Below are 14,080 nucleotides of genomic sequence, written 5' to 3'. Positions count from 1 at the left end.
ATGCTCTAGGCATTTCTCACCTTCATATGCCAGAAACTTAACACTTCTCCCTTCCACCCATGAAACTTTGACCTTTTGCTAGGGTGCAAAACAGCAACTCCAATCCAAGTTATTTTCGGGACAAGTGTGTACGTCTCTGTGGGAAGGTGTGTGTGTGTGTGTGTGTGTGTGTGTGTGTGTGAGTGTGCATAAGTGTGTTTCAGTTAAGATTACCGCTGTTGTTTCTTTATTCCTGACACAGGGACTTAGGAACTGGGTTGTGTTATGACAAAGGAAGTTTCCACTGCACAAGTGGTTTTTCAAGTATGAATTGGCACATTGGATTGTGGACTCTGTTGTGCATTCTCCCAGGTGGTCCTCAGATGGGTTCATTCCTTTGCTGTTCCCATGCTGTGTGTAATTTTCTGGGTGGACTCAAAGAGGAGTGGCATGGGGAGCTCAGCTGCATTCTGCTGTATGTCCACAAGGTGGCGGCAAAGACCATAGTTGAGTGTAGTGATTCTGTGGAATGAGGAGAACTCTCGGAATTGTGGCCCGTGGACAGCAGGGTTGAAATTGACGTAGAGTGCCCTAGACATCTGTTCTTTCCTGTGGGGTGGGGGGATCCCCCATTTGGCTTTGCAAGTGGAAGGGGTTTCTCTCTTTGCCTGGGATGACTCTACTGGGAGCTTGTGAATCCCTGTGCTCAGCTGCATTCTGCTGGGTGTCCACAAGAGGGCAGCACCAGGTCGGGACTAAGGCTCCATGGGGCAAGTGCCCTGAGGCACTGGGCTAGGAGAGTGGCGACAGTGTTTCTGGGTGTGCCCCAAGAGCATGGCCAGCCTAGCGCAGGCAGGCAGTGTCCTAAGGACGGGCCCAGACAGGAGCTGTGGGGGTCGTGTTTGCAGAAACAGGGCCTTCAGAGGATGGCAGAAAGTCCCCGGGGGCAGGCCTCAGAGCCCGTGCCCAATGAGCCTGAGGGGAGGGCCCAGTGGGTATTCATAGAGACAGCTGGCCAATCAGAGAGGAGGAACGTCACCCTCAGGGGCGTGAAGCAAGAGCTGGCCAATGAGAACAGAGGAGGAGTTGCGTGGGCGGGCCTCAGAGAGCAGCCCACCAATGAGAGCCTGGGTGCTGGCTCTGGGTGGGCGTACCCCTGGAGGTCAGCCAATCAGGGTCCAGCGGAAGTGCCTGGGGGGCGGGCCCTCGGGAGGCTGTCCAATGAGCGCCTGGGGCGGGCCTCATGGGCGGAGCCCAGGAGGCTGGCCAATCATGGGGCAAGGGCGGTGACCTTCCTGGGCGTGCCTTAGGAACTGGCCTATCAGAGGGCGCCCCTCAGACAGCAGCCCGCCAATGGGAGCCAAGAGAAGGCTGGCTGGGGGCGTGTCCCTGGGACACCAGGCCAATCAGAGTCGAGCGGAAGTGGCTGGTGGGCGGGCCTTCCGGAGGCTGCCCAATCAGCGTGCTGCAGGGCCGTGTGGGCGGTGCTCAAGGCCGCTGGCCAATCACTGACTAGGGGCCCGGACCCTCCTGGGCGTGTCCAAGCACACTGGCCAATGAGATTGCTGGTGGGGTTCTGGGCGTGGCCTAGGCCTCTGGCCTATCAGAGCCTGGCTGGCGCCCTGTGGGCGGGCCTTCTGTAGGAATCCCGCCAATGGGAGCTCAGAGCTGGCCTTAAAAGGCTGGGCGTGCTTCCAGGAAATGCGAAGCAGGGTTCAGCCCAGGGCCCTGCCTTGCAGAAGCTGTCCAGTGCGCATGTGTATAACTGCGTTTGTGCCTGTGCCTCTGTGGATTTGTGTGTGTGTGTGTGTGTGTGTGTGTCTGAGGGAGGGAGAGAGAGAGAGAACAACAGAATCACTGTGGCACAGGTGATTTTGTGCAAAACACTTGGCACATTCTGATTTACAGCTCAATATTGACACCAGGGCAGCTCTCCTTGGCCCTTGGTCACTTTTCTTCTTTTCAGATGTAAAGACACTGAAGAGGGAGAAGTTTTTGCCCTGAGGCTTGCACTGGGAACTAGCAGCTGCCCTGTTTGTGTCGCCAGACTAGGAAACCTGTGGTGCCTGTCCATGTGGAGAGTCTCCTGGATGAGTTCCTTCTCGAGCCTTTTTCGCTCGGTCCCGTTGTAGCTGCATATAGCTAATGATTTGGAGATTTTATTCCTTTGGACAATTCTTTTCCTGATGCAAAGTTTCTCTCCAGGTTTTAGCAATCAATTGTGTGAATGTCACATCGAATCCTTTGTAGAAAATGACTACATCAGTGTCTCTCTCTCTCTTTCTCTCTCTCTATCTCTCTCTCTATATATATATGTATGTAACATGTAGAGGTCTGAAAATATATTTTAGCTAGAGACCTGCACAGCTCTGGATTAGGGTAGCAATGTGGATACACCTGGCCCTTCTGAGCCACAGTCATGAGAGACATCTCACAGAGCCATATCATATATCACTCTACAAATCTCTCTCAGCACAAACTACCACTGCCAAATCATCTACTTCCCTCTTGCTCTTTTTGTCCACCGAGTCTTATCCCAAAACTGTAAATCAAAGAAGAAATAGACATAGTGCAGTTCCCTGCACACAGGACAGGCTGAGGCTGGACCAGGGAGATGCAATACGCCAGCCTGCATCTTGGCTGGAGCATCACTATGACTACTTCGAATTTGGAGAGGCGAGGGCAGTTTTGGAGAGTGGGCTGCCGGCCAAGGGTTGCTTCTCAGAGTGGCTAAGACCTAGATGTTCTAAGTGTTACCTTTCCTCACAAACATAAAATAGCAATGCCACTTGTAAGAAGTATGCATGGGCATGGAGGGTTTGTCTTCAGTGCTCTGGCACTGATCAACACAGGGCCAGAATTTCAGTCCTTGTCTGTCTCTGTCATTCTGTCTCTCTGACTGTCTCTACAGTCAGGGGCGGGGCTGTGATCTTGACTGGAAGCCCCTAATTTGGCCAATGGAGGCATCCATCTTTCTTTGTCTGTCCATAGCAAGGGCCCGGGGAGTTTGTGCTTCCTGCAAGCAGAGCGACATTGTATGGGACACTCATGCAAGCCTCCTTCTGGGAATCTCTCTGAGTGTGATGTGTGGACACCAGGACACCATGATCAGGGATGTGAGGCCACAGGAGCAATTGCCTTAGCCGGACCCAAAGGGTAGGTGTAAGGGGCCGGGTTCATCCACTATTGTTTGGTTCAACACACTTCCCATCTATGTGGAAACACAGCCCTTTCTGGGTACTTTCTGGGCTTGTAATCTGCTGCCCTGAGCAGTGGACTGAGAGCCTGGAGGCTGAGTAGGCAGCCAAACGTGACTGGACAGGCTCAAGCCCCTGAATTCTGAGGGGTGCCCCAGCTTCCCCCATTGGCAGTGTTTGGATCATAGTGAGGCATGGCATTGATTCGGAACTCAGGAGAGTGAGACATGAGAGTCCCTTTGCATATGCATTCTTGCTTAGCCACAATCTGGGCTAGCTGGCTTGCCCTGACCAGATAGGTTCTCTGTACATAAGTTGCAGGAGAGGCTGGCTCCCTTGCCACCCATGCTCTGAGACTACTACAGGTGATCTCTGAGCACACACAGACACACACAAACAGACAGACAGACACACACACACACACACACACACACATTACTGTCAGGTTGGTAGTAGAGCCTATGGTGAAGGCTGGGGCTGTCTGGGGTCTGTGGGCATGAGAGCTGCTGCCTTACAATCTCTACAAGCCAGGTTTGAACCTGTCATCAATGAACACAGTGTAGGAGGTTTTTGAATTCTGGTCTCTTTCCAACTCATCTATTTCTCTTCTCGCCTTCTCTATCTCTAACTCTCACATGCTCTCACACACTCTGTCTTCACTCCTTAATATTTTACTTAGATTCTTATTTTACTGACAGGCCCAGATAGACAAAGAGAGTTACCAGAGCACTGCTGAGCTCTGGCTTGTTGTGTTGGCGATTTCACCTAGGCTACTGGAGCCTCAGTTTGTAAGTCTTTCTGACACAAGCCATATTCTGTCTCCTCATTTCCATGCCAGTATCACTCAGAGTTTATAATAAAGATATACATACATGTATATATATATACATATAGATTTATATATCTGTCATTTTTAGAATGTTCGACCTATGTATTTGACCTTCTTTCAGAATTACCACATTTATAACAGCCTAGTTTTTCTGAAATAATTGGCCATATAGTTGGAGCAGGATTCAATACAATTATAAATAATAGAACCTTCCAGTAGCATTTCTAATCGTGTTTCTATTAGCATCCTTATTGTAATTATCATGGCCCAGATCTTCCCTCCTTTTTCTAGTGTAAGCTTCAATACGTATGTGTTTGTTTTCTTTCTCTGGAAATCTTAATGTCCCTGGACCCTGAAGTGTTAGGGAATTTTTGAAGCAGCCCTCTGTTTCTCAGCAGATGGTTTCTATGTTTCTGCTGTCATCAGGTCTTCTTGTGGTTTTTGTCTTTATTTATTTTTTTTTATTGTTTCAAGTCCTCCTAGATCATCCCCATTTATTTGCATGTTTATTTATTTACTCAGGTATCACATGTGGCATCATTTCTTCTGCTTGAGAGATTTTCTCTTATAACTGAAGGGAACTTTTGATGCACAATACATTTCCTGGGGCAAATACTACACACATATGGTGAAGGCTTGGGTTGTCTGGGGTCTGTGGGCATTAGAGCTGCTGCGTGACAATCTCTACAACCCAGGTTTGAACCTGTCATGAATGAACACAGCCTAGGGGGTTTTTGACTTCTGGTCTATTTCCAACTCTTCTATTTCTCTTCTCGCCATCTCTGTCTCTGACTCTCACAGGCTCTCTCTCACTCTGTCTGAACTCAGGAATATTTTACTTATATCCTTATTTTATTGACAGGCCCAGATATACAAAGAGAGTGGCCAGAGCACTGCTGAGCTCTGGCTGGTTTTGTTTGTGATTTCACCTAGGCTACTGGAGCCTCTGATTGGTAAGTCTCTCTGACTTAAGCCATATTCTGTCTCCTCATATCCATGGCAGTATCTCTCAGACTTTATAATAAAGATATACATCCATATACATATATAAATATACATATATATCTCTGTCATTTTTAGAATTGTCAACCTATGTAATTGATCTTAATCAGAATTCACACATTTACAACAGGTTCCTTTTTCCCTACTAATTGGCCACATAGGATTCAATACAATTATAAATAATAGAACCTTCCAGTAGCATTTCTAATAGCATTTCTATCAGCATCCTTATTTTAATTATCATAGTACAGAACTTGCCTCCTTTCTCTAGTGTAAGCTTCAATACATATGAGTTTCTTTTCATTCTCCCGAAATCTTAATTTCCCTGGACTCTGAAGGGTCTCGGAACTTTTGAAGCAGCCCTTGATTCACAGCAGATGGTTTCTATGTTTCTGCTGTCATCAGGTCTTCTTGTGCTTTTTGTTTTTATTTTTCATTTGTTTCAAATCCTCCTAGATAACCCCCATTTACTTGCATATTTATTTATTTATTTATTTATTTATTTGGTTCTATATTACATGAGGGGTCCATTCTTCTGCTTGATAGATTTTTCTCTTATAATTGAAGGGAAGTTTACACTCACAATACATATCCTGTCGTAAATACTACACACATATGGTGAAGGCTGGGGTTGTCTGGGGTCTGTGGACAGGAGACTGATGCCTTACAATCTCGACAACCCAGGTTTGAACCTGTCATGTATGAACACAGAGTGGGAGCTTTTGGACTTCTGGTCTCTTTCCAACTCTTCTATTTCTCTTCTTGCCTTCTCTGTCTCTGACTCTCACAGGCTCTCACTCACTCTGTCTGCACTCATTAATATTTTACTTTTATATTATTTGACTGACAGGCCCAGATATACAAAGCGAGTCACCAGGGCCCGGCTGAGCTCTGGATTGTTTTGTTGGCGATTTCACCTAGGTTTCTGGAGCCTCAGCTTTGTAAGTCTCTCTGGCACAAGCCATACTCTGTCTCCTCATAGCCATGCCAGTATCCCTCATAGTTGATAATAAAGATACACATACATATATGTACATATACATACATACATATATATATATATATATATCAGACATTTTTAGAATTGTTGACCTTTTTATTTGATCTGAATGCAGAATTACCACATTTATAATAGCCTCCTTATTCATAAATAATTTGTCACATAGTTGGAGCAGGATTCACTACAATTATAAATTATAAACTTTCCAGGAGCATTTCCAATAGCCTTTCTATCAGTATCCTTATTGTAATTATCATAGCACAGAACTTGCCTCCATTTTCTAGTGTAAGCTTCAAATCGTATGCGTTTCTTTTCATTCTCGGAATTCGTAATTTGCCTGGACCCTGTGTGTCAGGGAATTTTTGAAGCAGCCCTCTATTTCTCAGCAGACGTTTTCTATATTTCTGCTGTCATCAGGTCTTCCTGTGGTGTTTGTTTTTATTTTTTTATTTTTTTTCAAATCCTCTTAGATCATTCCCATTTATTTCCATATTTATTTATTTATTTATTTCGTCCGATATCACATGAGGGGTCATTTCTTCTGCCTGATAGATTTTCTCTTATAATTGAAGGGAACTTTTGACACACAATACATTTCCTTTTGCAGATACTACACACTACTACAACTGCTACTGCACTGTTTTTGACAGTGACCTCCAATGCACAATGGATTAGTATTGCATGGCTCTAGAGAATGTTCACTATTTAACCTACAATGTTTTTAACCTCACAAATATTTATTCTGTTCTTTCTTGGGGGATGAATGGTTTACAGTCAACAGTTCCATGTAATAGTGGGCACGGGGGGGGTAATTTTTCCCACTACCCCTGTATTTCTGTACATCCTTTGTAACTTTCTTATTGAGGAGAAGCAAACAGTCATAAATTGAGAGAGCAGGGCCCAAGCAGGAAGAGAGACAGAGAGACATCTGCAGCTCTGATTTGTCACTAGCCCAGCTTTTCCCTAGCTGGGTAAGTGTGACCAGGGGCTCAAAACAGGGTCTTGGGATTCCACATAGTTCCCTGGCAGCTCCACCAGCTGTCCCTCCAACCCATGCTCCCTTCGTTGTCCATGTAACTATCGATATGCTCTAGGCATTTCTCACCTTCATATGCCAGAAACTTAACACTTCTCCCTTCCACCCATGAAACTTTGACCTTTTGCTAGGGTGCAAAACAGCAACTCCAATCCAAGTTATTTTCGGGACAAGTGTGTACGTCTCTGTGGGAAGGTGTGTGTGTGTGTGTGTGTGTGTGTGTGTGTGCGTGTGTGTAAGTGTGCATAAGTGTGTTTCAGTTATGATTACCGCTGTTGTTTCTTTATTCCTGACGCAGGGACTTAGGAACTGGGTTGTGTTATGACAAAGGAAGTTTCCACTGCACAAGTGGTTTTTCAAGTATGAATTGGCACATTGGATTGTGGACTCTGTTGTGCATTCTCCCAGGTGGTCCTCAGATGGGTTCTTTCCTTTGCTATTCCCATGCTGTGTGTAATTTTCTGGGTAGACTCAAAGAGGAGTGGCATGGGGAGCTCAGCTGCATTCTGCTGTATGTCCACAAGGTGGCGGCAAAGACCATAGTTGAGTGTAGTGATTCTGTGGAATGAGGAGAACTCTCGGAATTGTGGCCCGTGGACAGCAGGGTTGAAATTGACGTAGAGTGCCCTAGACATCTGTTCTTTCCTGTGGGGTGGGGGGATCCCCCATTTGGCTTTGCAAGTGGAAGGGGTTTCTCTCTTTGCCTGGGATGACTCTACTGGGAGCTTGTGAATCCCTGTGCTCAGCTGCATTCTGCTGGGTGTCCACAAGAGGGCAGCACCAGGGCGGGACTAAGGCTCCATGGGGCAAGTGCCCTGAGGCACTGGGCTAGGAGAGTGGCGACAGTGTTTCTGGGTGTGCCCCAAGAGCATGGCCAGCCTAGCGCAGGCAGGCAGTGTCCTAAGGACGGGCCCAGACAGGAGCTGTGGGGGTCGTGTTTGCAGAAACAGGGCCTTCAGAGGATGGCAGAAAGTCCCTGGGGGCGGGCCTCAGAGCCCGTGCCCAATGAGCCTGAGGGGAGGGCCCAGTGGGTATTCATAGAGACAGCTGGCCAATCAGAGAGGAGGAACGTCAGCCTCAGGGGCGTGAAGCAAGAGCTGGCCAATGAGAACAGAGGAGGAGTTGCGTGGGCGGGCCTCAGAGAGCAGCCCACCAATGAGAGCCTGGGTGCTGGCTCTGGGTGGGCGTACCCCTGGAGGTCAGCCAATCAGGGTCCAGCGGAAGTGCCTGGGGGGCGGGCCCTCGGGAGGCTGTCCAATGAGCGCCTGGGGCGGGCCTCGTGGGCGGAGCCCAGGAGGCTGGCCAATCATGGGGCAAGGGCGGTGACCTTCCTGGGCGTGCCTTAGGAACTGGCCTATCAGAGGGCGCCCCTCAGACAGCAGCCCGCCAATGGGAGCCAAGAGAAGGCTGGCTGGGGGCGTGTCCCTGGGACACCAGGCCAATCAGAGTCGAGCGGAAGTGGCTGGTGGGCGGGCCTTCCGGAGGCTGCCCAATCAGCGTGCTGCAGGGCCGTGTGGGCGGTGCTCAAGGCCGCTGGCCAATCACTGACTAGGGGCCCGGACCCTCCTGGGCGTGTCCAAGCACACTGGCCAATGAGGTTGCTGGTGGGGTTCTGGGCGTGGCCTAGGCCTCTGGCCTATCAGAGCCTGGCTGGCGCCCTGTGGGCGGGCCTTCTGTAGGAATCCCGCCAATGGGAGCTCAGAGCTGGCCTTAAAAGGCTGGGCGTGCTTCCAGGAAATGCGAAGCAGGGTTCAGCCCAGGGCCCTGCCTTGCAGAAGCTGTCCAGTGCGCATGTGTATAACTCCGTTTGTGCCTGTGCCTCTGTGGATTTGTGTGTGTGTGTGTGTGTGTGTGTGTGTGTGTGTCTGAGGGAGGGAGAGAGAGAGAGAACAACAGAATCACTGTGGCACAGGTGATTTTGTGCAAAACACTTGGCACATTCTGATTTACAGCTCAATATTGACACCAGGGCAGCTCTCCTTGGCCCTTGGTCACTTTTCTTCTTTTCAGATGTAAAGACACTGAAGAGGGAGAAGTTTTTGCCCTGAGGCTTGCACTGGGAACTAGCAGCTGCCCTGTTTGTGTTGCCAGACTAGGAAACCTGTGGTGCCTGTCCATGTGGAGAGTCTCCTGGATGAGTTCCTTCTCGAGCCTTTTTCGCTCGGTCCCGTTGGAGCTGCATATAGCTAATGATTTGGAGATTTTATTCCTTTGGACAATTCTTTTCCTGATGCAAAGTTTCTCTCCAGGTTTTAGCAATCAATTGTGTGAATGTCACATCGAATCCTTTGTAGAAAATGACTACATCAGTGTCTCTCTCTCTCTTTCTCTCTCTCTCTCTATCTCTCTCTCTCTATATATATATGTATGTAACATGTAGAGGTCTGAAAATATTTTTTAGCTAGAGACCTGCACAGCTCTGGATTAGGGTAGCAATGTGGATACACCTGGCCCTTCTGAGCCACAGTCATGAGAGACATCTCACAGAGCCATATCGTATATCACTCTACAAATCTCTCTCAGCACAAACTACCACTGCCAAATCATCTACTTCCCTCTTGCTCTTTTTGTCCACCGAGTCTTATCCCAAAACTGTAAATCAAAGAAGAAATAGACATAGTGCAGTTCCCTGCACACAGGACAGGCTGAGGCTGGACCAGGGAGATGCAATACGCCAGCCTGCATCTTGGCTGGAGCATCACTATGACTACTTCGAATTTGGAGAGGCGAGGGCAGTTTTGGAGAGTGGGCTGCCGGCCAAGGGTTGCTTCTCAGAGTGGCTAAGACCTAGATGTTCTAAGTGTTACCTTTCCTCACAAACATAAAATAGCAATGCCACTTGTAAGAAGTATGCATGGGCATGGAGGGTTTGTCTTCAGTGCTCTGGCACTGATCAACACAGGGCCAGAATTTCAGTCCTTGTCTGTCTCTGTCATTCTGTCTCTCTGACTGTCTCTACGTGCCTTCTTCACTGGGCCCTTACTGGAAGTCAGTGCATGCATCGTGAACTCAGCCTTCCTGGTGTTGAAATTTTCCTTTCTTTGCCCTTTGGATTATTTAGTCTCCTGCACATGGTGTAGTACAGAGGGGAACTGCGGAGACAGCGTTGCTGCTGCAGGTTCCAGGCATATGTCCATCTCCAGCTGCAGCTGTCCAGGCCCTCTGTGCTTGACTGCCATTCTCCAGGGCCCTGAGGCTGACACTCAGCCTCAATGCAGCCCTCCTCACCTTCCTGCACAGCATCCTTGTCCTTATTCCATGAGAGCCCCGGTCAAGGGAAGTGAAACTCGATCCCCCTGGCACACACACTGTGCTTTCCCTCTATTAAGCCAAATGGAAAGGATCTGTGGTACTGATGGCCACACCAGTGTCCAGATTTCCCATGCAAAACGGAAGCTTCCAGTGTTCAGAAAGAGGGTGTTTTGATGGCTGTGAAATGTCTTTTCCAAGTGCCTCATGGTGTTTCAAATCCCTTTGAAACCTGAAGTTCTTTCTTGTATCTCGGGAATATTTTCACCACTGGCCAGAAGGGCCGCCCAACTAGGAGCACAGCTATCCAGGGGTCAGGAAGTCTTCCAGCCTGCTAGCTCCTGGAGGGATTCCTGAGTATGTCCTCAGGGCCCAAGTGTAAAAGGTGTTTCCAATTGCCTTGATTAGCAGCAGCCAGGCCCTCAGGTGAGGGGCGGGGCTGTGATCTTGACTGGAAGCCCCTAATTTGGCCTATGGAGGCATCCATCTTTCTTTGTCTGTCCATAGCAAGGGCCCGGGGAGTTTGTGCTTCCTGCAAGCAGAGCGACATTGTATGGGACACTCATGCAAGCCTACTTCTAGGAATCTCTCTGAGTGTGATGTGTGGACACCAGGACACCATGATCAGGGATGTGAGGCCACAGGAGCAATTGCCTTAGCTGGACCCAAAGGGTAGGTGTAAGGGGCCGGGTTCATCCACTATTGTTTGGTTCAACACACTTCCCATCTATGTGGAAACACAGCCCTTTCTGGGTACTTTCTGGGCTTGTAATCTGCTGCCCTGAGCAGTGGACTGAGAGCCTGGAGGCTGAGTAGGCAGCCAAACGTGACTGGACAGGCTCAAACCCCTGAATTCTGAGGGGGGCCCCAGCTTCCCCCATTGGCAGTGTTTGGATCATAGTGAGGCATGGCATTGATTCGGAACTCAGGAGAGTGAGACATGAGAGTCCCTTTGCATATGCATTCTTGCTTAGCCACAATCTGGGCTAGCTGGCTTGCCCTGACCAGATAGGTTCTCTGTACATAAGTTGCAGGAGAGGCTGGCTCCCTTGCCACCCATGCTCTGAGACTACTACAGGTGATCTCTGAGCACACACAGACACACACAAACAGACAGACACACACACACACACACACACACACACACACACATTACTGTCAGGTTGGTAGTAGAGCCTATGGTGAAGGCTGGGGCTGTCTGGGGTCTGTGGGCATGAGAGCTGCTGCCTTACAATCTCTACAAGCCAGGTTTGAACCTGTCATCAATGAACACAGTGTAGGAGGTTTTTGAATTCTGGTCTCTTTCCAACTCATCTATTTCTCTTCTCGCCTTCTCTATCTCTAACTCTCACATGCTCTCACACACTCTGTCTTCACTCATTAATATTTTACTTAGATTCTTATTTTACTGACAGGCCCAGATAGACAAAGAGAGTTACCAGAGCACTGCTGAGCTCTGGCTTGTTGTGTGGGCGATTTCACCTAGGCTACTGGAGCCTCAGTTTGTAAGTCTTTCTGACACAAGCCTTATTCTGTCTCCTCATTTCCATGCCAGTATCACTCAGAGTTTATAATAAAGATATACATACATGTATATATGTACATATAGATTTATATATCTGTCATTTTTAGAATGTTCGACCTATGTATTTGACCTTCTTTCAGAATTACCACATTTATAACAGCCTAGTTTTTCTGAAATAATTGGCCATATAGTTGGAGCAGGATTCAATACAATTATAAATAATAGAACCTTCCAGTAGCATTTCTAATCGTGTTTCTATTAGCATCCTTATTGTAATTATCATGGCCCAGATCTTCCCTCCTTTTTCTAGTGTAAGCTTCAATACGTATGTGTTTGTTTTCTTTCTCTGGAAATCTTAATGTCCCTGGACCCTGAAGTGTTAGGGAATTTTTGAAGCAGCCCTCTGTTTCTCAGCAGATGGTTTCTATGTTTCTGCTGTCATCAGGTCTTCTTGTGGTTTTTGTCTTTATTTATTTTTATTGTTTCAAGTCCTCCTAGATCATCCCCATTTATTTGCATATTTATTTATTTACTCAGGTATCACATGTGGCATCATTTCTTCTGCTTGAGAGATTTTCTCTTATAACTGAAGGGAACTTTTGATGCACAATACATTTCCTGGGGCAAATACTACACACATAAGGTGAAGGCTTGGGTTGTCTGGGGTCTGTGGGCATTAGAGCTGCTGCGTGACAATCTCTACAACCCAGGTTTGAACCTGTCATGAATGAACACAGCCTAGGGGGTTTTTGACTTCTGGTCTATTTCCAACTCTTCTATTTCTCTTCTCGCCATCTCTGTCTCTGACTCTCACAGGCTCTCTCTCACTCTGTCTGAACTCAGGAATATTTTACTTATATCCTTATTTTATTGACAGGCCCAGATATACAAAGAGAGTGGCCAGAGCACTGCTGAGCTCTGGCTGGTTTTGTCTGTGATTTCACCTAGGCTACTGGAGCCTCTGATTGGTAAGTCTCTCTGACTTAAGCCATATTCTGTCTCCTCATATCCATGGCAGTATCTCTCAGACTTTATAATAAAGATATACATCCATATACATATATAAATATACATATATATCTCTGTCATTTTTAGAATTGTCAACCTATGTAATTGATCTTAATCAGAATTCACACATTTACAACAGGTTCCTTTTTCCCTACTAATTGGCCACATAGGATTCAATACAATTATAAATAATAGAACCTTCCAGTAGCATTTCTAATAGCATTTCTATCAGCATCCTTATTTTAATTATCATAGTACAGAACTTGCCTCCTTTCTCTAGTGTAAGCTTCAATACATATGAGTTTCTTTTCATTCTCCCGAAATCTTAATTTCCCTGGACTCTGAAGGGTCTCAGAACTTTTGAAGCAGCCCTTGATTCACAGCAGATGGTTTCTATGTTTCTGCTGTCATCAGGTCTTCTTGTGCTTTTTGTTTTTATTTTTCATTTGTTTCAAATCCTCCTAGATAACCCCCATTTACTTGCATATTTATTTATTTATTTATTTATTTATTTGGTTCTATATTACATGAGGGGTCCATTCTTCTGCTTGATAGATTTTTCTCTTATAATTGAAGGGAAGTTTACACTCACAATACATATCCTGTCGTAAATACTACACACATATGGTGAAGGCTGGGGTTGTCTGGGGTCTGTGGACAGGAGACTGATGCCTTACAATCTCGACAACCCAGGTTTGAACCTGTCATGTATGAACACAGAGTGGGAGCTTTTGGACTTCTGGTCTCTTTCCAACTCTTCTATTTCTCTTCTTGCCTTCTCTGTCTCTGACTCTCACAGGCTCTCACTCACTCTGTCTGCACTCATTAATATTTTACTTTTATATTATTTGACTGACAGGCCCAGATATACAAAGCGAGTCACCAGGGCCCGGCTGAGCTCTGGATTGTTTTGTTGGCGATTTCACCTAGGTTTCTGGAGCCTCAGCTTTGTAAGTCTCTCTGGCACAAGCCATACTCTGTCTCCTCATAGCCATGCCAGTATCCCTCATAGTTGATAATAAAGATACACATACATATATGTACATATACATACATATATATATATATATATATCAGACATTTTTAGAATTGTTGACCTTTTTATTTGATCTGAATGCAGAATTACCGCATTTATAATAGCCTCCTTATTCATAAATAATTGGTCACATAGTTGGAGCAGGATTCACTACAATTATAAATTATAAACTTTCCAGGAGCATTTCCAATAGCCTTTCTATCAGTATCCTTATTGTAA

Source organism: Erinaceus europaeus, chromosome 6 (assembly GCF_950295315.1).
Source record: "Erinaceus europaeus chromosome 6, mEriEur2.1, whole genome shotgun sequence".
NCBI classification, from domain to species: Eukaryota; Metazoa; Chordata; class Mammalia; order Eulipotyphla; family Erinaceidae; genus Erinaceus; species Erinaceus europaeus.
The sequence above is the reverse complement of the archived record's forward strand: the minus strand, read 5'-3'. Positions refer to the sequence as shown.